Consider the following 26,739-nt stretch of genomic DNA (forward strand, 5'->3'; position numbering starts at 1 on the left):
ACCAGACATATATTTATTTTGTGCTATATGCTATATGAAGGAACATGGCATAAAGGTAGAGCTAGAAGAGAACAGTAGTTTGCAATTTAAAGCATAATAAAGAGTAGCTACAGAAACTACATCCAGGGCTACTAATGTCAAACATTATGAGGAAAGCCTGAAAATATCATCAGCCAGGTGATTTCTGTTTCCCTTTTTATTTTCTTGGTATACACTACACCCAGTAGGATCTCAGAATACCATAAGCATTTAAGAACTGTTGCATAAGTCAATGGAGAGCTTACAACTTGCTCAAATTACAGATCCAAAGAGTTGCAGAACCAGTATGCGTGCTTCTTAAAATAGTCTTGCTCCCACACAGCCATATTTTTCACCTAAATTGCAGGTCCAGGTGTAAAGGTGGGCTATCCATTTACGCTTCAACCTGTCCTCCTCAATACTGGCTCTGAGAATTGAAGATCTTTCTTCAAGAAGACTGACTCTAAAAAAGGCCTGGGTATAAATCATAACGTGTAAGGTTTTATTTAAAAATAATATATATTTATTGTTCCGTTTATCTGTTCCCTTCACCTTTCTTTCTTGGCATAATCCTCAGTTTCCAAATCATAGTTAGAATGGGAATCTTACATTTCCCAACTGACGTTTTTCATGACTGAAGAAATCATGCCAGAACAAGTTAATGTAATCTGCCCAGAGAAGTCTTTGAATTGGGAGGATTAGCAATTGAAATTTTAATAATAATAATAATAACAACAGCACCAATACATTTTTCTCAAAAAGGAATATACAAAGTGTTTGAGATGACATAAATGAATGTAAGGAATAAAATCTGCTATGAATTAACAACGACGATGATGATGATATCCATTCAGTCATGTCCAGCTCTTGATGATTCTATCTTCTGATCTGCACTACATCTTTGAGTTTTTCTATGCTCTGGCTGGTGTCAACTTTGATCAGGAGTCTTCAAACAGTGTGCCTGGCTGAGGAATTCTGGGAGTTGAAGTCCATGAGTCATAAAAGGGCCGAGTTTGAAGACCCCTGGCTTTGACAGTGTCTAGCCAACATGTTCTTTGATAGCCTGGTTTCCTTTACCGCTAACTCTTCCAAATATAATTCCTCCGCATGACATGGCCAAAGTAAGTGAGACAACTTAATGATAATAATACTTGATAATACTCAATTATTAATCAATACTTTGCTTTTTGTTTAATAAATGTATTTTATTTATTAGCTTTTTAATTTATTAATACTTAGCAATACTCTTTCATTTTGAGTAAGTACAGGTCAACGTCAGAGAGAACTAGCACAATATTTTATTTATATAGGACTCATTCTTCTACACCACTAGTTAGAGGAAACTAGTCTGCTTTTCTATGAGATCAAGATTCCCTTGGAAAACAAAGGAAATACATTAAGGAGGGGACATAGTTCATTCTGAGAAGGGGACTACTGTTTCCCAATTACTCCCATTACATCCATAGCTTATTACAAAAGGAACAGAAATTAATAAGAATGACCAGATTGAGAAGCAAGTAATACATCTCTTACAATTCAACCCTATAATCAACTTACAATGCTCAAAATGAATTTGGAAAGGACCAATCCAAACCAGTCGTGTATCTATTCTTATCTGTTCTTCCAAATTATGAATTAACATTCCAAACATGGCAGAGGCACCTGAGCAATCATTTTAACCAATTTAATTTCTTAAATATGCTACTCTGAAAAGTTGTTTTTCTATGTCAGATCCACTACAGGTCCTTATTTATTCCCTAAAGATCTACTAAATATTTATGCTTGCAACAACTCTTATTCCTATCTAAATGTTCTTGCAAACAGCTTTTCACCACTTTCTGGAACCAGAAATATGAAAAAGATTTGCTCTGATCTGAGATCCCAAAACCCTTGCTACCAAGTGGGATTCTATAATTTTCTCCTGTGATTTTCTTCTTGGAGGAGCTAAATCTGTCTTCCACTACCTGGAAAAGACTGAAGAGAGAAGAATTCCAGAAAGATGGATAGCACTGCGGATGAGTTGGTAACCAAACAATTAATGGTTGAGGAAGAAGAAGAGATGTTAGATTTCCTGTAACTAAGGCAATTCTCATTGCAGCTGGCTCTTAGCAGTTTACGTCAACAAAGTAAAGTGAACTCTTAAAAAGGTAAACAGAAAGAGCTATTTTCCTATTTAGCCATGTTTCACACACATATCAACAAACTGGTTCTTTGGATCACATATTAACTAGAGTCCATGGTACAATTAGAATTTTATTCATGTACAAAGTATTTTCCACCCATGTGAGCCACAGTGAGGTCCCTTTGGAACACAAAGTGATCCACGAAAGAAGACAGACTACTGCAAATGAGAAACAAAAAGTACTTTATTATGGAGTAAATTAAGACTGTCAAATGACACAACCTTTTGCTTTGGTCTTATAAATACCAGCATGCAATCTTGGATACATACTTATGTCATAATACAGCCAAAACAGCTTTTAGTAGTGCTGAAAAATAAAAATCTCTGTAGAGCCCCCTCCCCCTTTGGCCAGGTCCACAGCAGCCCCGGCCACCTCTGATCTGCAGGCAAGCCTCAAAATAAAGATACAAACAAGCCAATTAAACTTTCTCTGTCGACACTGATACCAGGGCTACAATTGATTAAATGTGCTTCTTCAGTACCAGCAAACATAAAACAGAATGCCTCCAAGATAAGGAAAATATCTGCACCCTAATTGTAGACCCCTCACAAAAATCCAAAAATCCAAGCAAACATCTGCATAAGACACCCCACAGGGCAAGAAAAGATTTTTCTCCCCAGTTTTCACATACCTCCAGGCAGGAATACTTTTATTTATGCATCTAACATGCTTCAAATCAAAGTCTATAACTTCACGTTTACAGTCCATTGTTGCTGTAAGTATTACCACTCTCATCTATTAATTTGGTAGCATATCTTCAATTGCTATTCTCTATGTTAAGCCAGTGAATAAATCTTCCTTTTCAAGCAGTTGCCTAGCGTGTTTATTAGTGACCCAGCTTGAATTCTAACCTAGAACCTTTTCTTCTAACAATTGGCAACCACTAAGGGACTCAGAGACTAACTTGGCGAATGTGAAACTTCATGTAGCTGGCACCAGACCATTTGTCTGGAGTGTGCTGCCCTGAGCAATGCCTGCCATGGCACATAGTAAAGGGAGTTTTTGATTTGGGGCCAAGCAGCTTGAACTGGATGACCCAGTGGGTAACTACCTCACAAATTTGTGTTTGTATGCCCAGTGAATGAGTGTGTGTTGCTGCCCTGCATCTACATCCCTTGTCATACTCAGCCACACCCCAACTCCTATGAGCTCATGTTGAGCCATGATTGGGAGACCTTGGAAAACAAGGTAAATTGACAGGCTGTAAAAAGCTGAGTGAGTGGGCTTCTGTCTGGGCAATTGCTGGCCTAGTCCCCTGCCAAGTCAAAATAGAAAAGGGAGTGCCCATACTATGTTTAGAGAGTCCTTCTTGAGTGTGAAGTGCTTGAAAACTAACTGGTGGGTAGGAGTGTTTGTACTCTTCCAAAAAGAGTCCTCCCAGGTGCATGGTACCTGAAAACTGACCATTGGGTAAAAAATGTGTGTCGGCCCTGTCTTACTTTCAGGCACCATGTCCTACATTTCCACTCATACAAAGGACTGAATGAAACCATTAGACACTGAGCATCAAGCAATGCTAACTTGCCCACTGCAAACAGAAAGAACTCAGCAATAGAATAATTGCATTATTTCAGCAGTTTGGAGACAGTTCCATAGACAACTTAATGCAAGTAAGAGTTTCTCTGGATCTGAGAATTAAGTGGAAATCAAGTTTTGGTCACACAATTAGACACAATTTTTTAATTTTTTTAAAAAGGCAATGAAGTGGTATTTGTTTCTTTGTAAAAGCAAATAGCTTCAAAAGAAACTTCAAGAAAAGAAGGCCGAAGAGTCTTCAGACAGATTTAATTCACAAGAATGAAGAAGAATTCATATGCCCTGAAAATTCTCTTTGTGTTGCTGTGCCTCCCAAGATAGATTCAATTCCTGGAGCTAATCTGATTTCACTCACAATAACTTAATCCCCTAAAATGAGATAATAACAACAGAGAAAGGGAACCATTGGCTTTGTTCAACATGAAAGCCATTGGTATCATTTGAGCATGGCCACTGCTTGACTCTGACTTCTCAGCAGTTGGTCAACCACTTCATGGCAGGGCCTCCCAAGGAGAGTGGCAGTTTGTCACCCCACCCCAGAGTGGCTAAATAATCTCCCAAACAGTTCAACCCCTCCTACCAATTATCCTGAAGATACAACACAAACATTAGGAGAAGGGGGAGGGGGGCTAGCATAGCAGCAGCAGGTCAGCTGTATTTCTAAGAAGCAGCCCAGGAAGCATGTGACCAAGGCAGTTAAAAAGGAGACATTAACACTCCACAGACTGTCACACTTTAATTTCTATAGCTGGGCTCAGCAGCATCAAAATGACAAAAGTGGCATGGGTACATCATGCCACAAGCCCTCCTCTTTAGGGGACACGTGTAATATTAAGCCTGGTGTAGAAATGGGCTTCCATCATAATGCTTCTGACTGCAAGTATGACCACCACATCACCCATCCCCTGCAAACGCCACTGCTAGGTTAAACAGTTGGCTGTTAACCTGTTAACATTTCCTTTCCAAACAACAATTGGTATAAACTGCTTGGTAACACACAATAAGTGAATAATTCAAATAATATCTATTCTCATTCCATTTTGAAGTATAACTATCAATTATAAGAAACATGTTTTCTGAAAATAGAAAATATGTTGCAATTAGTTAAATCCTTAATTAGGGTGAAGAAAAAGGAGCCCATAAGGAATTAATTCATTTTGGTATAATGGTAAACAGGAGACACTGAGTCCAAGCCATGAAAGATCACTTTGGGCCAGTCACTCTCTCTCAGCACTACCTACCTCAGACGGTTGTTGTCATGGGGAAAATAGGAGGAGGAAAGTGTGTTGGATACGTTTGCCGCCTTATTTATAAAAATGCTAACAGCAGCATATAAATAAATAAATAGGCTAATTTCCTGTAAAAGGGAGTTGTTTAAATCAGTTTTCCTAACCTAATGTCTTTCAAATACATTTGGATTACAATCCCTAGCAAGAATGACTAATATCTGTGCCTTCTGAGATTTATAATCTAAAACAGTGGTGGCAAACCTATGGCACGCGTGCCACAGGTGGCACGCAGAGCCCTCTCTCTGGGCACGCATGCCGTCACCCCAGTCCTAGGCCTTCAGCTGGGTTTTATAAAACCTTTTCGCTTTAGGCCTCCATGTGGGGAAAAAAAAAGGTTCAATCAATTTCAATTTCTCACAGGAAAAAAAAGACCTCTCAAAGTTGGAATTGATTGATTGAACTTTTTAGTCCCACCCAGTCTGCTGTTACCACCGCAGCCATGCCCACCCAATGGGCCATGCCCACCCAATGGGCCATGCCCACCCAATGGGCCACACCCACCCAATGGGTCACGCCCACCTGACACTCGATGATACATAAGTGGGTTTTGGGTTGCAGTTTGGGCACTCGGCCTCTAAAAGGTTCGCCATTACTGATCTAAAACATTTGGAAGAAACCAGGTTGAAAAAGTTCATCTTTGTCTTGGCAGAAAGATTTTTAAAAAGCCAAAGACTCATAAACTTTGGGATGTCCCTTAGCCACAATTACTCTTTTCTTTCCCCTGGCTTGGCTAAAAACTCTAGAATTAAATACAATAGAGTAAAAAGTCTATAAACAACAACAATACTCCCCTTCAAAGATGCTACCTCTCTTCTTGCGGTATATTGACAAAGACTCAGGTTAATTAACCAGGCAATCCATTAAGCAGAATCTGATATGTTGGACTTAGAGGGTGAACTTAGATTTTCACATTCCATAAATAGACAGGCACAATTATTCAGCCTCCCAGCTCCTGGACTGTATTTGTTTACATGTGGATCCATTCTTCTCATAGCAGCAGAATATCTGTACCTCAATTTGGCTCCAGAAAGACTACTGTATAAAGCCAGCCAGCACGCTCAGAATGGAAATCAATCAGGGGACTTCACTCCGCTCAATTCTGTGAGTCAGCACCATACACATATACACACACGTACATGCACACTCTAACTGAAGTCAGAAAAATAATTCCTGTCTATTTCTAAATGCTCCAGGAAGACATAGTGTAATTTTAGTTCAATTACCCTTGAAAAGAAATAATTCATTATACTATGGCTATTGTGGACTACAATGGAATAAAATTCATGAAGTTTTATGCAATATTAAATATGTCACACTTTTAAGATGCCATGAAATCCTTTGTTGATTCCACTGCAATGCATTTATATGGATATACTACTTTTATTGAAAAAACAAAGTAAATAATTATGGAACATAGAAACATTAAGCACAGCAAAATGTACGAAGACGCAATTTAAATTATGTTCTATTGCTGTTCTATTCAGGATTCAGGCGTCCAAGTTAAGCAAGCAGGAGAGATATTCCTACTATGTGGAAATTACACATACTATATATATATATCTGTATACCTCAGATTAAACACTGTATCAAACAATATGTAAGGAAAGTGTTCAAACAAGACTTGTGTACTAGTGCATTAGCTATTATACATCTTGAATGCAGATATGAATTTCCCACGTGACTCTGCTCAAATACTACGTTTTTCCTTGAAAGACCAACATTAGTCATATTCTGTTCTTCATCTCCAGCAGAGCTTGCTAAGAGACAGGATTATTTTTTTTTTAATTTAGAGTCCCAGATTCTAGAACATTCGTGTAAAGTAGAATAACTATATCAAGTCATTTCCCTTATCGGGTGAAGACACAAGTATACCCAGGGATTTAGATGTTCTACTCTATTATATTTTAATTTAAAATTTAAGGCTGAGCATGTTCTGCTCCCTTTGTATTATTCCTTTTGCTTTTCCACTTATCTGCTTGTTGCAGTTTTAAAATCTACTTTGTAAGTGACTGGGACTATCTTCTCAAATAAGTAGAATGGAATGCTAACTATGAACAACTTAAAAATATTAACCCGTAAAGTAAAATAGGTCTTATTTGAGTCCTAAGTAGACACTCCACAATCATCTTTGGTTGAGGTGCTTTCAACCAGCACTGAACTGCTAGAATGGATTTATAATCAACCTCTTTAACTCATTGTCCTCTATCATCATTGACTAAGATGTTTTCTATTATATACATGTTTTAACCTTGAAAGATGCACTTGTACACAAATTCATTTGTTACTCAGACTGTTGTAATCCCTTTCTACATGTATGCTATATTAATGCACAAGATTGCGACATCACTCAGAAGAGAGATATCACCCAAATATATGCTATTAAACCAGAATTTGGAAGAGAGGCCTAATTCAACAACAGATCATAAATTTCCATGTTGTCTCCTAGCATTGCCTCATGGTAAGATGGGCATCCCATAAATTTTACAAACAAACAAATGTTAATAGTCTTCCATTTCTATTACTTTGTTGGCATTTTGTTTTCTTAGAAAACACGCATATGTGTGTGTTTTTTTAAAAAACTCAGCAGGTGAAGCATTGGGGTACCCACTGGACTACATTGGACCCAATTAACACAACAGAACTCCAATGCTATGGGCTATCTAAGGAAATAAGAAGAATGTACTGGAAAAAAACAATGGCAAGCCACTTGTTTGGTAACCAAGAACAAAGATGCCTTTAACTTTTTTTTTTAGCCCACATTCATTTTTATGTTCAATTCCAACATCCAGAACTTTTGAAAGAACAGAACTAAGAAAGCATGTTGAGGGTGAGGAGGCCCTGGGTGTGAGCCCTGAGTGAAGGGAGAAAGAACTTGAATGAAAAAGAATCGCGGAGGAATAAAGGAAATTACATTGATAGGAGAAAACATAAGATCCAGAAAAGAGAGACCATTTATAGGAAAGGTCTTACTATTTTCCACATTCCCCAATGGCCTCTGTTTCTTTCTGGTCATTCCCTCTTTGTACAGAATCTTCAGAAGCAGAATTGGGTGTACTGGATGGATGCAACTCCTTACTGTTATTGTCTGTGGCATGACAGAGTATTTCAGATATTTTTCTTGGTAAACAGAATGAAACAGGGTGCTTGTATTCAGGATACATTCCAAAAGATAATTACATTGGTCAGAAATGAGCCCAGGAGAGGGACCACAAAAGTGTGTGTGGGGGAATCAAGTTTTCTTAGTGATGGTTGCTGAGGGAATGGAAGTTGCTGGCAAGAAGGGAGTCAGAGGACTGAGATCACTGGATCACAGAAACTGAGACCCAGTTTCCTGAGATCACTGGAGTAAGAAACAGAGGGGCAGGGTAATATGTATAATGATGGTGAATAAAATTAGGGGAATGAGAAATTCTGGGAAGACTAAAGAGTTGGCAATGTTACAATGGGATGTCAGCAGTGGCTGAAGGGAGGAGGAGGAGGAGGAGAAGGAGGAGGAGGCAGATGGAACAGAAAGTGTTGAGATCCAGAAGAGGTGGGAATATAGGCCATATGGAGGTAAGTGATGGGATGATATATACCAGTCTTACTTTACCCATCATTATATATCACTGTGGGAGTTCTTCAGATTTGAACAACAACCCAAATGTTCAAAGTTGGCCTTTTGTTGAACTGCAGTCAATCCAAAATGGTTTTGTAGAACTTCAGGAGCATGATCGTTCATTGTAGGATTGAAACAAAATATATTTACCATTTTATGAATATCCCTATTTAGGAACATCAAAAAATTCTGCAGAGGCAAGTAAGTAATATGAAACTAGACAGCCCAAAAACCAGACTGACTGTGGATCAGTTTTAAATATTCCGAAAGGAGATTAAGAGGGTAGTTTTGAGAATCTTCTATAAGTAACAACTCTCCCCACCAAAAAAGATACACCCACATTTTCAAGTAACATGGGATAGCTACAGGAAAGCATCATCAAAGGTGCTTGGATAATTTAAAAATTACTGTAATTGTAAGTTTACACTAATTATATAACGTTTTGAAGATTTTTTTTTAACAATCAGGACATAAACTTTATTGAATTGATGTATCTATTTCACCACTGTGGTTTTATAAATGAAGCAAGAGATTCTCCATTAAATGTTATTAAATAGATAAAAAGGAATGGCTAAATGAAATGTGTTCCCACAATAGGCACAAATAGATTTTATATGTCTAGTGCAAGACTGCATTTAATCTATGCAAATACATAATTGGTTATTGAGAAATCAAGAGTGATGCTGCATGAATATTCGTTTTATATATTATGGGTTGGTCTAGTGTTTTGTAACATTAAACTCTGCTACATAACATGCCTGTAGGTAAAAGACAACTTTAACTTCTATTATTCCTATGCCTTTGAAAATCTCCAGAGAACAATACTATGGAAGTGATGGAGATGGGATGGGATAAGGCAGTGATGGCGAACCTTTTAGAGACCGAGTGCCCAAAAACTGGCCCCGGCCCCGCTCCGCCCCCACCCCACAGGTCCACTCATCGCCTCCAGGGCCTGCCGCAGATCGCCCAGCAGCACCATGGCGGCCATGCCCTCTGCCCGCACCCCGCAGCATCAACTGTGCATGATGGGGCGTGAGGGCAGAGTATTGTCTACGCTGCCTGGCTGCCATGTCCTTGGCTACACTGCTCCACTCGGGGGCAACTCTCCTCCAGGGGGGCTGCTGATGAGGGAGTTGCGGGGGGAGGCAAGGCTGGAGCAACGGCACGTGTGCCCACAGAGAGGGCGCTGAGTGCCGCCTCTGGCACCTGTGCCATAGGTTTGCCACCACTGAGATAAGGAATACAATGCCAGGGTGAAACACTACTATACCCAAATCACTTGTATTCACAATAAAGTTTTTGTGTTTGTCTGAAATCAAGCTTATAGTTTTACGTTGACTATCTTTAAATACAATGTGGGTGCATATAACTTGTAGGAACATGCATAATAAGCAAGTTTTTAAATGGAATAAAATAACTCAGAATTAATTGTAGCTCTTGAGTCATAATGGAAAACAATATAGAGAGAAAAGGAAGAGAGAAGCACACTTATTAAAATGAACACCAGCTCCATCCCAAATTTTGTTCAAAATAAACAATTTAAAACCTAAGGCACAATAAAACCATTTCAATAAAACTTTAACATACAAAAATCCATTACATCTTTGATATAATTTACTCCCACTTAATGTATAGTGATTCTACTTGCAATATCTTTCACTCTTTCCAACTTTATGTGTCAAATGGTGAACACACAAAAGAATGGTTTTATAACTTCCAAACAATAAAAACCTCAGAAAAAGTGTATGCCCACTAACTCTGATTTCTGAATTAAAACTATACATATGGCATTCCTCACACATCCAAAAGCAGAATACTAAAAAATAAATAATAAATATAAAATAAAATAATAAAATAAAATAAAATAAAAGGCACCCCTATAAAGTAGTTCAGCCCCCACATCTGAGTCACTACTTTGGAGTCTGAAGAATAATTCCAAAACAGTTGCACCCTTGGAAATGGAGAAAATATACCTGAAGATAAAGAGGAAGATATAGCAGAAGTGATCATCAATCTACTGGCGGAGGTTCTAAATACAGATAGAGTGGAGATACAGATGAAAGTGGATGAAATGTTTCAAATGAATTCAAGCTATGCAAGGAAACAAATTGCCTAGAGAAGTTCATGTAAGATTTCTAAAGAAAACAGTAAGAGATGAGATGCTGAGAAGAGTTAGGAATGACCCATTACAATATAAAAACAAAGAAATTGTGGTTGAAGCAGGTTCCTAAGAGAATAAGGGATGGTTGCATCATACGGAGGCCGCACCCATCCCAGCTCCGGCAATGCAAAAAAAGTCATGATATGTCGCGACACGTCATGTGACATGGAGAGTTTGACACCTGTGGGATACAGCTAAAGATGATGATGATAATGATGATGATGATGATGATAATAACAACAACAATAAAGTTGGAAGAGACCTTGGAGGTCATCAAGTCCAACCCCCTGCTCAGGCAGGTAACCCTATACCATTTCGGACAAATGGCTGTCCAGTTTCTTCTTAAAAACTTTCAGCGTTGGAGCATTCACAGCTTCTAGAGGCAGGCTGTTCCACTGTTCAGTTGTTCTAACTGTCAGAAAATTCCTCCTTAGTTCTAGGTTGGTTCTCTCTTTGGTTAGTTTCCATCCATTGCTTTTTGTCCTGCCTTCAGGTGCTTTGGAGAATAGCTCGACTCCCTCTTCTTTGAGGCAGCCCCTGAGATATTTGAACACTGCTATTATGTCACCCCTCGTCCTTCTCTTCATTAAACTAGACATACCCAATTCCAGCAACCGTTCCTTATATGTTTTAGCCTCCAGTCCCCTAATCATCTTTGTTGATCTTCTCTGTACTCTTTCTACAGTCGCAACATCTTTTTTACATCGTAGTGACCAAAACTGGATGCAGTATTCCAAGTGTGGCCTTACCAAGGCATTGTACAGGGGTGTTAATACTTCACGTGATCTTGATTCTATCCCTCTGTTAATGCAGCTTAGCACTGTGTTGGCCTTTTTGGCAGCTGCAATACACTGCTGGATCATATTTAAATGATTATCCACTAGGACTCCAAGGTCCCTCTCACAGTTACTACTATTGAGCAAGGTACCCCCTATACTATACCTGTACATTTGGTTTTTCTTGCCTAAATGTAGAACCTTACTTTTTTCACCACTGAATTTCATTTTGTTAGATAGCGCTCAGTGTTCAAGTCTGTCCAGATCCTCCTGTATCCTAAGCCTGTCTTCTGGAGTGTTGGCTATTCCTGCCAGCTTGGTGTCGTCTGCAAATTTGATGAGTTCCCCATCTATCCCCTTGTCCAAATTGTTGCTGAAGATGTTGAAGAGCACTGGCCCAGAACAGAGCCCTGGGGCAACCCACTACACACTTCCCTCCATATAGATGTGGTTCCATTGAGGACTACACGCTGAGTATGGCTGGTTAGCCAGCTACGGATCCATCTGGTGGTGATGCTGTCTAACCCGCATTTTTCTATCTTATCAAGTAGTAGGTTGTGATCTACTTTGTCAAATGCCTTACTGAAGTCCAAGTAAATTATATCCACAGCATTCATCTGGTCCACTAATTTTGTCACTTGGTCAAAGATATAGCTATAACATACATGGTGAAAACAAACAAAGAAAAAAAGACAACAATATATACGTTAAGGGAAGAATTAAAAAAACTAGAATTAGAATTATAAATAAATCCACAAAAAAAAAATACTGAAAAGACAAATGGAACTAGTAAAACATAAATTAAATTTAATAGAATCAGAAAAACTGGCCCAGCAAATTAAAAGAGCAAAACAAAACTTTTCTGAAAATGCAAATAAACTAGGAAGATGGCTAGCTTACAAACTTAAAAAAACAGAAGGAGAAAAATTTGATAAATAACTTATTAGATGAAAAAGGCTGTTTACAATTTAAAAATTAAGTAATAAAAAAGATAATCAATGAATATTATGAGAAACTGTAGTGTATGATATAGAAGAAATTTCATAGGAGAAAACAATTCAAAATATGGAAAAAAATAATTTACCAAAAATTTCAGAAAACTTTAAAACTATGTTAAATGAGAAAATAACAATGATGGAACTGACAGAGGCTATAAGAAGACAAAACAACAACAACAACAAAAAAAAACCACGGGATCAGATGGGCTCCCGGCAGAGTTGTACAAATGTCTATAAGATACATTAAGTGTACCGTTGAAAGATGTGTGTAATGAACTTTTATTGGAGGCTAAAATCCCGAACACATAGACAGAAGCAAATATTACTTTGATACCAAAAGAGGACTCAGACCTGACACAGATAAAAAATTACAGACCGACATCATTACTAAATGTGGACTATAAAATCTTTACTTCAATAATAGCAGAGAGACTGAAAAGATTTCTAACTGAATGTATACATCCAGATCAAAATGGATTTCTACCAAAGAGACAAATAAAAAATAATTCAAGAGTTATAATGGACATATTGGAATATTATAAAATGCATTCAGGGAAACAATTGGCGTTAGTATCTCTAGATGCTCAAAAGGCCTTTGATAATGTTTCCTGGCAATTTATGACTCAACAACTAAAAATAATGGAATTTGGAGAATAATTCCAAAACAAGTTTCTCACGTGGAGAATAATGAGTAATTCAACCATAGTCAGTGCCAAAATGTAAGGTTGGCAGGCCTCCTCCAGTAATATTTCATGCAGATAAGCAGCAAGAAGCTTTCCCAAAGTAATTGGATTGGCAAATAGTTTTAATAGTTTAATTATTTATTTATAAACATATACAAAAGCAATTTGCTGAAGCAGACTCCAAAAATCATTAGACTACATCCTTTTGCTGGAATCCACAGTTCAACAAGAAAGTCCACTATCACAGAAAATTCAAAGTTGTGCTGACTGCTTCCCTTTGTTCAGTCTTCGCTAATCCATGAGAAATACATAGATTCATGAGTTAATTCTGAACTAGGAATTTAAATATTGCAGCACTGCACTGCAATGGTTTGAAAGCATTGCAGATCTGCGTCTACAGGAATTGTTAACCCTGAGGGAGGTAGACTTTAAAATGAGCTCAGACAATCCTTAAAAACCTGCCTAGGTTACATGATTACCTAAAGAACAAATTAAAGCCGATGCTGCCCACATTCCACAAAGAAGTTTAAGATTACACTCTACCTTAGATGAAAGGATCCATGTGTGGCATGCACTCACCTATACCTGCATTCCAAGCAGGGAAGAGGACAAAGAGAGCCTCCAGGCAAGATTATATGCGTACTATACTGAGAAATAAGAGTTTCCTTGTTTGCTTACTTCTTCACCACTCAAAAATAACAGAACTGAAACTTATATCATTATACTCTCTGCTTACTATATTGTCACTATAAGATTTGGAATAGAATAGAGCATCTATTCATGGACTAAAAGCCAATGTTTAACTTTTCACTCATTCCAGCTGCGTATTTGTTGAGCTGCCCTATGTCAAGATTAGAAATCTTGAAGCTTATAAACTTGATAATATTAAAATTTTTACCAATTTGGCATTCTGATTTAGAAAAACAGATTTCAGAAAAGCTCTGGATTGTTGGAATTTCAACTATATGTCCTAAAGCAGATATAACAGAGGCAATTGAAGTAAAAAGATTGAGAAAATTATATTTGCACTGGATTAAGCACGTGCACATAGGCATTAGATAAATTGATAATTAGATAATATTTAATGGCGTAAATATGGCGCCATAGTAAACCACAGTAACAGCTAAAACAAAAAACAAATTACAGCCAAATAGGTGTGAAGCCAGCCTTTAACAATGTTTAGAAAAATTATTTTAAGTTATCAATCCCCACATTTTTGTCAATTTTCTCCTTCGTTGCAATGCTTCGTTATTTTTGATATAACAATCACAGATACTTCCTGAGTTTATCACCCACCCCAGCTACTCCATAGTTTGTACATGCCTCATGTATTTAAATATTTTCCTCTATCAGATTTCTGTATTTTTAGAAATTGTGGGAGAAATCACTAAAATGTCAGGATTTTAAGTGCCCACTTTGATATCAAAGATATTTGGCAACAAAGATTTAGGATTTAAATATAGCATGCTTTAATTCTGCTTATAGAAACTAAAGCAAGAATAGGATTCAGTGAAATTTGGCTCAGCATATTGAGTGAATTCAGCCATAATAATTTATAAAATATGCTTAGGAAGTTGTAAAAATGCCTCCAATTATATAGTTATTCATGAAACAAATTTTAAGCAAATCATGTAGCATGAATCCAGCCACAAGATTTTATTGGGGAAACGATATATATTAGCACTTTTGATGTAAGATCTGAATATACTTTCTATTTTGCATAAACTCTGGCCAAAAGGACTTGGTTTATGTCATTTTTATTTCTATTCACCATTTGGTTCTATATAAATGAATATTTAAATAATAAATACAATTTGGCTTTAATCAGAAAAGAAAAATCCCAGAGACTAACGTTCTGCATATTTACTGTAAAAAATTACAAATGATATAAAGGTTCTCATCTGTACTAGCTAATATTTTATTTTTTTTAAGTAGGCATTGCTGATTGGACATTTACTGTTTAAAAAAATATTTAATGAAATATCAATATACAAATTCTATAACCAAACAAGCAACCTGAATAAACTAGACATCAATTCCAAGTGTTCAGTATGAATCAATAGTGATGAATGTTCTAAGCCTTTCAATACCAAAAATAAATGTTCAGTCTAAGATGCAAAAAATCTTAACTACAACATGGTACCCTTCTAATAATATAAAGCATAATTTATACACATTGGGAACTCTTAATACTTAAAATTTCACTTAACACAACTGCTTACAATCTAAGTAATGATTTATATCTATATTGACAAACAGAATCCAATGTCTCCCCCAAAATTTTTAAACTTGCTTAATATTGCAAAACCATATTTTGAGTAAATAAACAACGTAGTGAAAGCACACACAGCAAAGTTCCTAGAATGTTTTCCACTCTCTTAATAGCAGCTCCACCTGGGTCATCTAACCAGGAGAGAAGAGAGACTAAAGGAGCAGCATTTGGCAGCAACAGCCTTTTGGGTACGATTGAATTGAGGGATTTTTTTTTTCTCCACACACACCCCTTTGCTGGATTTGGTCCATTTTTGAATTTCCTTTTTCTTCTGACCACCTTTGTCCCCACATCAAGATGGGTCCATTCTGTTCTGGAATTGGAGCTATCCTGCTGACACAATCCTGAGCCCCTTCATGTAATTTCTCTCCAATGGCTTGGGAAGAAAAAAGTAGGGTTTTGAGTAAGTCCAGGGAACTGCTTTCCTTCCTTCATTCACACAGGCTAATGCTAAACTAAAGGTCACACCGATGGAATGTATTCCTCCATAATTGTACTCCTGGAATTTTCCCATTTCAACCTTGCATGCTTCTGAACTAAAAATGTTTTCAATCAAACCAACCTAGAACTTTCCTTTGTCACAGAAACTCTGCAGTCGGAATCCAACTTGCTGACTGACCACATATTCATCAGAATGCCCTCTCACCACCACCTCCTCATACTGACAGGGAAAACCTAGAAGGAAGCTATAACTGTGTTATGCTAATGCTATTACAGTACTGTATTGTGCTGCTCTGGTAAATGCAACACAGAAAACAATATTTTGTATTATGGAAGTTCATCCCTTTATGAAACCACACTATGTTTCAATTAAAACTCACTTAAGATGAGAACAGACTAGACTGTGGTGTGCTTGGCAGAAAACAGTAATATTATGCCAATTTAAAGGACAGGTTTCTAAATAAGTTGCAATAGGCATTTCTAGGAAAACTTACTCCAGCATTTAGGGAATTAATAGTCATCTAGTGCAGTGGTTCTTAGCCTGGGCGATATCGCCCCCCAGGGGGCGATTTCATTTTTCAGGGGGGCGATGGAACGAAAAGGGGCGAAGCAGGGGCGAAGGAACAAAAAGGGGGCAATATGGGGGCGATGGAGCGAGACATTTTGGGAACAATTTGAGCCTTCCCCTGCAGCTCTGAGCCTCCGCCATTTGCAGAGAGAGACAGAGACAGAGGCATTTGTGCTTCTCTCTCTCTCTCTCTCTCTCTCATGCAGATTTGCCCCCTCACAGGGCTGCTGATTGGCCCTGCGCCCGGGTGCCCCGCCCCCTGGGAGAAGCACTGCCAGGAAGTCCCTTTCCCTGGCTGGCCCCATCCGAGGTGCACATGGCCGGGGAACTGCGTGGGGAAGGCCCGGGATCCCCACTGGGAGCAGCCTGCCAGAGCCTCAGCTGAGCAGGCCAGCCTTCCTGCAAGCCCCGAGGGAGAGCAGCCTCTGCGATCCCCAGCTGTGGGACCGTTGGCCCAGCTGGCCAGGAAGGTGTGCCAGAGTCCCGGCTGCTTTGTTGGCGAAGAATGTGAGGTGAGCCGAAGATGGGGGGGAGAGAAAGGGAGGGGGAGGAATTTTCCAACCAGCAGCAGTCCTGGCTGGGGCGGCAGCTGGCGGGGGCATCACTCCCTGGGCGACGCTGGTGGGTCACGGATCGCTGGGAGTGCCACATGGTGCGGAGCAGCCCCAGCTCCTCCAGCACGACAGACCTCCCTCTCTCTCTCTCTCTCTTATACACACACACACACACACACACACACACACACACACAGAGTGGGGGAAGAGGACTGGCATTCCAAGGGCAGAAAGAGGGAGAGGGAGGGAGGGAGGGAGGGAGAGAGAGAGACCCTTTTGACATCTAAAATAAAGATAACGCTGAAGATATATATATAATAAAGGTAAAAAAGGATATATGCAGTGTTATCTTCATTTTAGATGTCAAAAGAGTTTTGCGGCTCCCAGTGTTTTCAGTGGTCATTACATTTAAGTGTCTTGAATAAATAAGATAATAATGAAATACATGTATCATGAAGTTTGGGAATAAAGTGACAGGTGGCACCAAAATTTTTCACACAGTTGAGATATGGGGAAAAGACTGGAAATAAATTATTTGCATCATATGTCCTGATGACAATTTTAAAGAAAACAAAAAAAGTCTTTGCATAAATTGAAGAATTATTTCCTATGTTGTGATTGAGAGGTTATGTTGGGGGAGGGGGGCGATGACAACTTCCTCATTGGCTCAAGGGGGCGATTCGTTCAAAAAGGTTAAGAACCACTGATCTAGTGTATAACATTTCATGGGAGATCATTATCTGAAAAATGATCTATGCCAATTGCTATACTGATTTTATTGTCTCTAATTAATCATTTCCTACTCAAGTCCTAAGCCCTTTTTAACAACATGGGAATATGTTTGTATTATTTTTCCATATGGCCCATAAAATTAAAAAACATATTAATTTTTGTATTTCAGATGCACAAAACACCTAGTATTAGGAAGTCACATAGCGTACCCTACCCAAATTCTAGTTACAATATTAAGAATATTCAGGGATTATGATACTATATATTTTGGATCAGGGCAGGGAAGGATTTTCTTACATCATGTTTAACATGTCTGTTATTGCTTTCACACAAAGAGAGATAGTTACTGCTAAGGGGGGGAAATGGTTCTCCTTCATAAGGCAGTCTCTTTGCTCTATAAAATATGTAACTTGATCCTAATTGGAACCAGATTTAACCTGACCAAGCCACTGCTAGGGTGGGATATCTGCCTCCAGTATGAAGTTGGTGTTGACTTTTAGTGACTAAAAGTCAATACCAACTTAATGGAACATAATCACCCAGGTTTGAGGAATCCCAAATACGATGAAACCAGTGTTCCCCTTAGTGGTCAATATAACAGATTGCAGAGCTGCAATCAAGGTAACCTATCTTATCTAATTACAAGCTTTTACACCATATTATTCCTATTGGTATTATTGCCATTTTTACTATGGGCAAAGGTCTCCCCTACTTTTATTCTCAGAACAATCTTGTAAGTTTGAACCAAAATCACCCAGGAGCTTCACCGATAGCAGTGATGACGAACCTTTTAGAGACCGAGTGCCCAAAAACCGGCCCACCCCCACTCCGCCTGCCCACTCTGCTCCGCCCTCACCTCGCCCACCCGTAGGGTCATCCACGGCACACCGCAGATCACTCAGGTGGCCTTGCAGTGCCATGGTGGCCATGCCCTCCACCCGCACCCTGCAGCATCATCTGCTGCCCAGCTGCCATGTGCTTGGCTGTGAAGCTCCACACGGGCCGTACTTGTGGGTGACTCTTTTCTGGGGGGGCTGTTGGTGAGGAGGAGGCTATGGGGGAGGTGGGGCTGGGGCGACAGTGTGCGTGCCTACAGAGAGGGCTCTGAGTGCCCCCTCTGGCACTAGTGCCATAGGTTCACCACCACTGATCTATAGAAAGGATCTGCTTTATAGCTATCCAAGTCCCAAACCAACACAGTCTTGAACACAGACTGGAGTATTCCAGATTTAAATTATCGGGTGATTCACTATCCTTCAATCTGATCCACTTCTTCTGTGACATTAAAATTGAATACTGTCAGGAATTTTGCACTGAGTTTGTAGGAGGAATGTATACAGCTCTTCATATTAGTAGATTAGAACAGTAATTGGAACAGTTCATGTGGCCAGACTATAAAGGCTCACATCACAACAGTAGACATTTTGTGAGTAGACAAGCAAGAATCTCCCCCCCCCTCATTTCACCATACTCTCGAAATTCCATTTCTTTCTCAGGCCACAAAGAAACAATTGGCTATATATCTTTTACTGAAGTACTATATATCCACCTGGCTATATAACTTTTACTGAAGTACTGATAACTCATTGTCATGCATAATAAAAAGTATATAAAACTGTCCAATACTTTACAAAAACTCACACACCTTCAAAAGCTCTTCGGGAGAGGAACATTTTAGTGTGAGAGATGAAAGCCAAAAAAAAGGGGAGGATTTTGATATTTCTAGATGCTTCAAATATAAATAAAAATCAAAACAGAGGATTTTAACCTATGGTGAGATCCAGCAGAGATGGCTAGTGAGATAGATGAGATTTACAGAATCCACACGAACTACACAAGACAGCATAATCTCCCCAGAGAAGTACACATTAGATTTATTAAGAAATCGATCAGAGACGAAATATTATTCAGGGCCAGAGATGATTCACTGGAGTACCGAGGTAAACAACTGATTGTACCTAGAAGAGTGAGAGACTTAAGAAGGCCTATCAACAAATAACTTTTAAATTGATGAGAAAAAATATTAATTTTAGATAGTTGACCCCGGAAGGGATTCTGGTCACGTGGCAGGAGAAAAGGTTCCATTTAGACTCAATAGATAAAGCAGAGGAATTTTATAGAAAAAACTTTGGCAGTGAGGAAGACCTAGTTGAAAGAGAGGTAAGAGAGGAAGGAGAGATACTAACCCAGGTCACTGAAGGAAAGGAAATACAACCTAAAGGTAAGCAAGTTGAGATTAGAGAGGATATTGATAATGGAAAAAATGAAGGGAAACATGATGAGAATAGACTTAAAGAAATTAAAGAGGCTAGACTGACAAGATCGCTAGTGGAAAGAGAAAAAGATTTACAAACTCAAGAGTCTAGACTGACAATAATAACGAGATCCAAATATAGATAAAGAGGGGGAAAAAGGTGTTGAATCCATATCCATCAATGTTAATGGTCTCAGCTCCCCAATAAAAAGGAAAAAATTCCTAAACAAACTCAATAAGATGAACTTAGATATAATTATGCTACAAGTAGTTCATATAAAAAAACAATATCAATATCTATTAAATTGCCCTAAATTGGGAAACATGTTCGCAGCACTTTCACAATACAAGAAAGGAGGAGTTGTAGCATATATTAAACAGGAAATTTTGGCAAATCAAATTTATAAAGATGAAGAGGGTAGAATCTTAATAATAGAAGTAACCCTAAATAAAACAAAAATTGCCCTTGTGGGAATTTATGCCCTGAATGAGGAGCAGAAACAATTCTACAAAAAACTACATAGTATTATTAATAAATTAGAATATGACAACATTTGTATAATGGGAGACTATAATGTAATCGTGGATAGACACCTAGACTATAAATGTGGAAAGAGTAGAAAAAAAACTAGAGGAACGTTACCTGATACATTCCTAAAAATGGTAGAAGAGCTTAATATGCAGGATACCTGGAGAGAGAGGAATTTAGGGAAAAAACAGTTTACATACTACTCAGGACGTCACCAATCATGGTCCAGAATTGATATGGTGTGGATGTCAGCAGATTTAAATTTGGAGGTAGAGGACATTGTAATTGATACGAACTCCTGGGCTGATCACAACCCAATTAGAATCAGATGGAAAGGGCAAAAAAGAATGAGGAGATGGACCTTGAAAAGAGCAATTTTAAAACATGAAGAATTCAAATTGAAATTGGAAGAACAAATGGACCTGTTTTTTAAGACAAACAAAAAGGAAGATACGAATTGCCAAAATTTATGGGATACAGCCAAAGCTTATATGAGAGTGGTTGCGATTTCTTATATGGCCAGGGAAAACAAAATTAAAACATAACGACAAAGAAATTTAGAAGAAGAACTAAGTAGAGCCAAGGAAAATTTACAAAAGGAACCACAAAGACGTGATTTGAAACAACAGATAGATCTAATTAAACATAAGATGAATATTATTGGGAAGGAAGAATTAGGACAGCAGATAAAACGTACTAAACAAAAAAAAATTTGAAAACGCTAATAAACCGGGGAGATGGCTAGCCTACAAAATAAAAAAACATAATAACAAGCAGAGGATTAGTAGACTTTATAATGCAGAAGGTGATATGGTACACCAGAATGAAGGAAAAAAATTAGTGGCATATGAGTTCTATAAGAACTTATACAAAGATGATGAATGGAGAAATAATGATGATATTCTAAAGTATTTACAAACAGCCGATTTACCGAAAGTGCCAGAAGAATTTAAAAATCTGTTGAACAAAGAGATAACATCATTAGAACTCTTGGAGGCAATTAAGAAACAAAAAAATAACAAAGCCCCAGGGCCAGATGGTTTACCTGTAGAAATGTATAAAATCATACAAGAATCTTTAAGCCCAATATTGTTGGAACTATTTAATGAGGTCTTAATAAAGGCTAAAATATCAGCCTCATGGGAAGAAGCTCTCATCACCCTGATACCTAAGGAAAATTCGGACTTGACGCATATTAAGAACTATAGACCCATCTCATTATTAAACTCGGACTATAAGATTTTTATGGCCATAATGGCTCAAAGACTTGAAAGATTCCTAGCAGATTTTATATATTCAGATCAAAATGGCTTCTTACCTAAAAGATACATAAGAAACAATGTCAGGACTGTTCTGGATGTATTGGAGTATTATAAGGTAAACAATGAAAAGCAATTGGGTTTAATTTTCCTCGATGCACAAAAAGCATTCGATAACGTGAAATGGGATTTTATGTTTAATCAATTGTTGTATATGGATTTTGGGGAAGATTTTATAAATATGTTCAAATCAGCTTATTTTAAACAGGCAGCAAAAGTAATAATTAATGGAGAAACAACCGATAGCTTCCAAATTAAAAAAGGTACAAGGCAAGGTTGTCCGTTATTGCCATTATTGTTTATACTACCCTTGGAGGTACTAATCAGAGTGATTCGGAAAGATGGACAGATCAAAGGATCAGAGATTAAGAAAGAAACGTTTAAAACGCAAGCCCTTGCAGATGATCTTATCTTTATAATCGAAGAGCCACTACAATCAGGGACAAGATTGATGGAAGTATTGAGTGAATATGGGGAAGTAGCAGGCCTAAAGATAAACAAAGAAAAAACCAAAATGCTCATTAAGAATTTGACTAAAATACAGAAAAATGAATTAGTTGACAGAATAGGCATTCAGATCATGAATAAAATAAGATATTTAGGGGTACAATTAACTACTAGATGTGTTACACCTAAAAGAGACAATTATGATAAGTTAATGGAACAGATTAAAATTGACTTAAAATACTATGAAGCACACCCCGAAAAACAGGCCGCATTAATATTCTTAGATGCTCAGAAGGCATTTGATAACCTTAATTGGCAATTTATGTTCCAATTAATATAAAATATGAAATTTGGTGAGAAGTTTGAACAAATGATAAAGTCAATATATAGAATACAAAAGGCTAGAATAATAATAAATGGGATGAATACAGAGAAGATAGAAATTAACAAAAGAGTAAGACAGGGATGTCCAATGTCACCTCTACTTTTCATTCTAACGTTAGAAGTGCTACTAACTCAAATCAGAAATAATAAAGAGATAAAAGGATTAAAGGTTAAAATAGAAGAATACAAGATACAGGCATTCGCAGATGATCTGGTGTTTTTTATAGAGGAACCATTAGAAAGAGGTTATATTTTAATGAATGAAATAGAAAAATATGGAATGGTGGCGGGACTAAAAATAAACAAAGAAAAGACTAAAATATTAGTTAAAAATTTAACCAAAAAACAAAAAAGGGGATTAGAAGAAAATTTGGGGTTGCAAATTGTAAAAAAGATCAAATATTTAGGAATTTGGCTCACCATAAGATGTTCCTTAATAAAAGAAGATAATTACAAAAAATTGATACTACCAATACAAAAAGACTTAGAGATTTGGGGGAAACTACAATTATCATTGTTAGGAAGGATTTTGGCGATTAAAATGAATGTATTACCAAAATTATTATACCTCTTTCAAACAGTTCCAATAAAATCGGGGAATTTTTTTTGATGAATTAAATAAAATGATTAATAAATGTATATGGTTAGGCAAAAAAGCACGAATAAAGGTTAAAGCATTACAGGATAGTAGAAGTAGAGGTGGCCTTGGGCTCCCAAAATGGGAAATTTATTACCAAGCAGCGGGACTGTTTTGGATCAGTGACTGGATAAACTTAGAAAACAAAAGGATCTTAACAATTGAAGGTCATGATCTACAAGCTGGAAAAGACAAGAAAACTCACACATATTTCTTCCGACATCAGATAAGGGATGCATTAATTTGGATACGGGAAATGATCTACAAGCTGGAAAAGACAAGAAAACTCACACATATTTCTTCCGACATCAGATAAGGGATGCATAAATTTGGACATGGGAAAAAGTTAAAAAAAAATACTACACAAAAATTCCAATTTGGATCTCACCAATGGAGGCAATGATTCACCCAAACACACTAGATAAAACAAAGATGATAAAGAACTATTAAATAACCAAAGGAAGCTAAGATCAAGAGATGAATTAAAAGAACAGGGAATAACTAATGATTGATGGCCATATACACAGATAAAATCAAAATATAACAAAGATATGGAAGAGTATGAGATAAGTCGGACATTACAACAATTGGATAAAATATTGATAAATAAGGGAGGAAAATTTTTAACGAAAACCTATAAACTCCTATTAGAAATTGAATTGGAAGAAGAAATAGTAAAGGGCCCAATGATAGCATGGGCCCAAAATATAGGCAGAAATATAGCTTAGATCAGTGGTTCTCAACCTTTTTAATGCCGCGACCCCCAACCGGTCATAAGTCGAGGACTACTCAACCGGTTGTAAGTCGAGGACTACTCAACTGGTGCAGCACTGTTTGCAGAATGGGACTTTTGGCGGGCTCAGCAGGGCAGAGACAGCCTGGACAATTCCTATTGGCTTTTGAAAGCCAATAGAATTAGACTCTATTCAAGAGAGTCTATTCTATTGGCTTTCAAAAGCCAATAGAATAAAAGGGAGTAGCACAGCTAAGGAAAAGGGGAAAAAATGGCGGACTGCATTGTTTGGCGACCCCCATGAAATGGTTATTCGACCCCAAATGGGGTCCCAACCCACAGGTTGAGAACCACTGGGTTAGATGAATGGGAAAGAACATGGAACAGAAATGATAAATTAATGTTGTCAACTGCATACAAAGAAAACCAATACAAAATGTTCTACAGATGGCATTTAGCATCGGCGAGATTGGTGAAAATATATAAAAATATGAATCCGGATTGTTGGAAATGTAAAAACAAGGAAGGAACATTCTATCACATGTGGTGGCAATGCCCCAAAGCAAAGACCTATTGGGAGCAGATAAGGAGATGGTTACAGGAAATAACAAAAGAACAAATTGAACTTAAACCTGAAATATTTCTATTAGGCATAATTGACCCAAAAATTGAGAAACGATTCCAATACATCATTATACATATTATAACTGCAGCACGCATTGCATATGCACAATGTTGGAAAAGGGAGAATATACCAACAAATGTAATGATTATAAGTAAGATATTAGATTGTGCAAAGATGAATAAACTTACCTTAGAAATAAAAGACAAAGAAGCTATAGAATACTACGAGATATAGAATATGTATTATAACTGGTTAGAATTGAGGAATAAAAATTATGAGAAGTAATGTAAATAAATGTAAATAAAAGTAAGAGATATAGGACATAGTAATGTTAAGAGAAAAAGAAAAAATGTATTGTGTATTTTGTTTGTTTGTAAAGAGAAAAAGGAAAAATTAAAATTAAAAATAAATAAAATAAATAAATAAAATTGATTTAGATACTTGGACCAACTTGCAACTCTCTTTTATGGATAGAATTGCCATAATCAAAATGAATGTGCTACCTAAAATTTTATTTTTGTTCCAATGTATACCCATAAAATTAGATAAGAAATTCTTTCAAAACTTTAATAAAACCATACACAAATTTATTTGGCAAGGAAAAAAAGCAAGGATTAAATTAAAATTATTGCAGGATGCAAAGGAAAGGGGTGGGCTTGGCCTCCCTGACCTGGAAAAATATTATCAGGCCATAGTATTATTATGGGTGCGGGATTGGATATTATTGAAGAATAGGAGACTATTATGTTTGGAAGGTTATGATTTACAGGCAGGATGGCATGCTATGCTATGGGATCAGAAATATAAAACACACAAATATTTTCGAAGGCATTATATCAAGACGAGCTCTAATTGACGTATGGGTTAAAACTTGGCAACCAAATCATATACAAGTCCCCAGCTGGATTTCTATGTTAGAAATGCATATACATCCAAAGTTTATACAATTAGGGAAAATTATAACATATAAAAATGTAGTAGACGAGAAAGGGGGATTGAAATCCAGGAAAACCCTTCAACACAAAGGGATAGAATTAGAATGGTGGGCATATCTTCAACTACAGGCAAGATATTGGAAAGATAAAAAAGAGTTAGGCATAAAAATAGAGCCGACAGGGCTGGACAAAATATTATTAGGAACCGAGGACAAAATGATTAAAAAACTATATCATTTTTTGTTAGATCAGGCAATGTATGAGGAACAGGTAAAAGAAACCATGTTAATGTGGAGCAGGGACTTTGATCTCAACTTTGATCTGCACATCTGGCAAGAATTATGGGTAAGAAATAGGAAGCTTACTTCCTATTGATGGCACCTCCCATCCACAAGGTTAGCTAAAATGGGTCCAAATTTTTCTTCCATATGCTGGAAATGTAAATTGGCAGTAGGGACCTATTACCGTATGTGGTGGGAGTGCTCAAAAGCCCGTGACTTTTGGAACAAGATAAAAAATTGGCTGGAAGAAATATTAATGATGGAGATTGAGTTAAAACCAGAACTCTTCTTATTAGGCATTACACAGCAATACGATAAAGGGATATTTTATTTGATGGTACACATCTTCATGGCTGCTAGACTGGCGTATGCACAAAACTGGAGGAATAAAGAAACTCCAACAGAAGAAGAGATTCTATACAAAATTCTATCGTGTGCAGATACAGATAGGCTCACAATGGAAACGAAGGACAAGACAGAGTCAGATTATTTTGAAATCTGGGACAAATTTTACTATTGGTGTGAATCAAGGAGGACTGTTCGGGTTATAAGTTAGTGTTAAGATAGAAACATATATAATTGTATGTTAGTATATAGAGAAATAAATTAGATATTGTATTGTATAGAAAAATATATATGTATGTATATATAGAGATTAAGAATTATATGTATGAAGAGGAACAAATTGTTAGAAATATTTATACGGGAATGTTACACTGTGTCCATTTTTGTTTTAACTGTATTATAAATAAAAAGTTTTTTAAAAAATAGTTTCAGGAACCTTGG

The 26,739-nt window shown here is 37.3% G+C and overlaps 1 protein-coding gene across 2 annotated transcripts in view; it reads right to left on the bottom strand.

Annotated features, from left to right (window-relative positions):
• Positions 1-26,739, bottom strand: part of HRAS (HRas proto-oncogene, GTPase) — an 85,884-nt gene that overhangs the window by 35,287 nt on the left and 23,858 nt on the right. The gene's annotated exons all lie outside the window — the stretch shown is intronic.

The sequence above is a fragment of the Crotalus tigris genome, unplaced genomic scaffold (assembly GCF_016545835.1).
Source record: "Crotalus tigris isolate CLP2741 ecotype Arizona unplaced genomic scaffold, ASM1654583v1 scf7180000024436.1354646, whole genome shotgun sequence".
In the NCBI taxonomy this organism is placed as follows: Eukaryota; Metazoa; Chordata; class Lepidosauria; order Squamata; family Viperidae; genus Crotalus; species Crotalus tigris.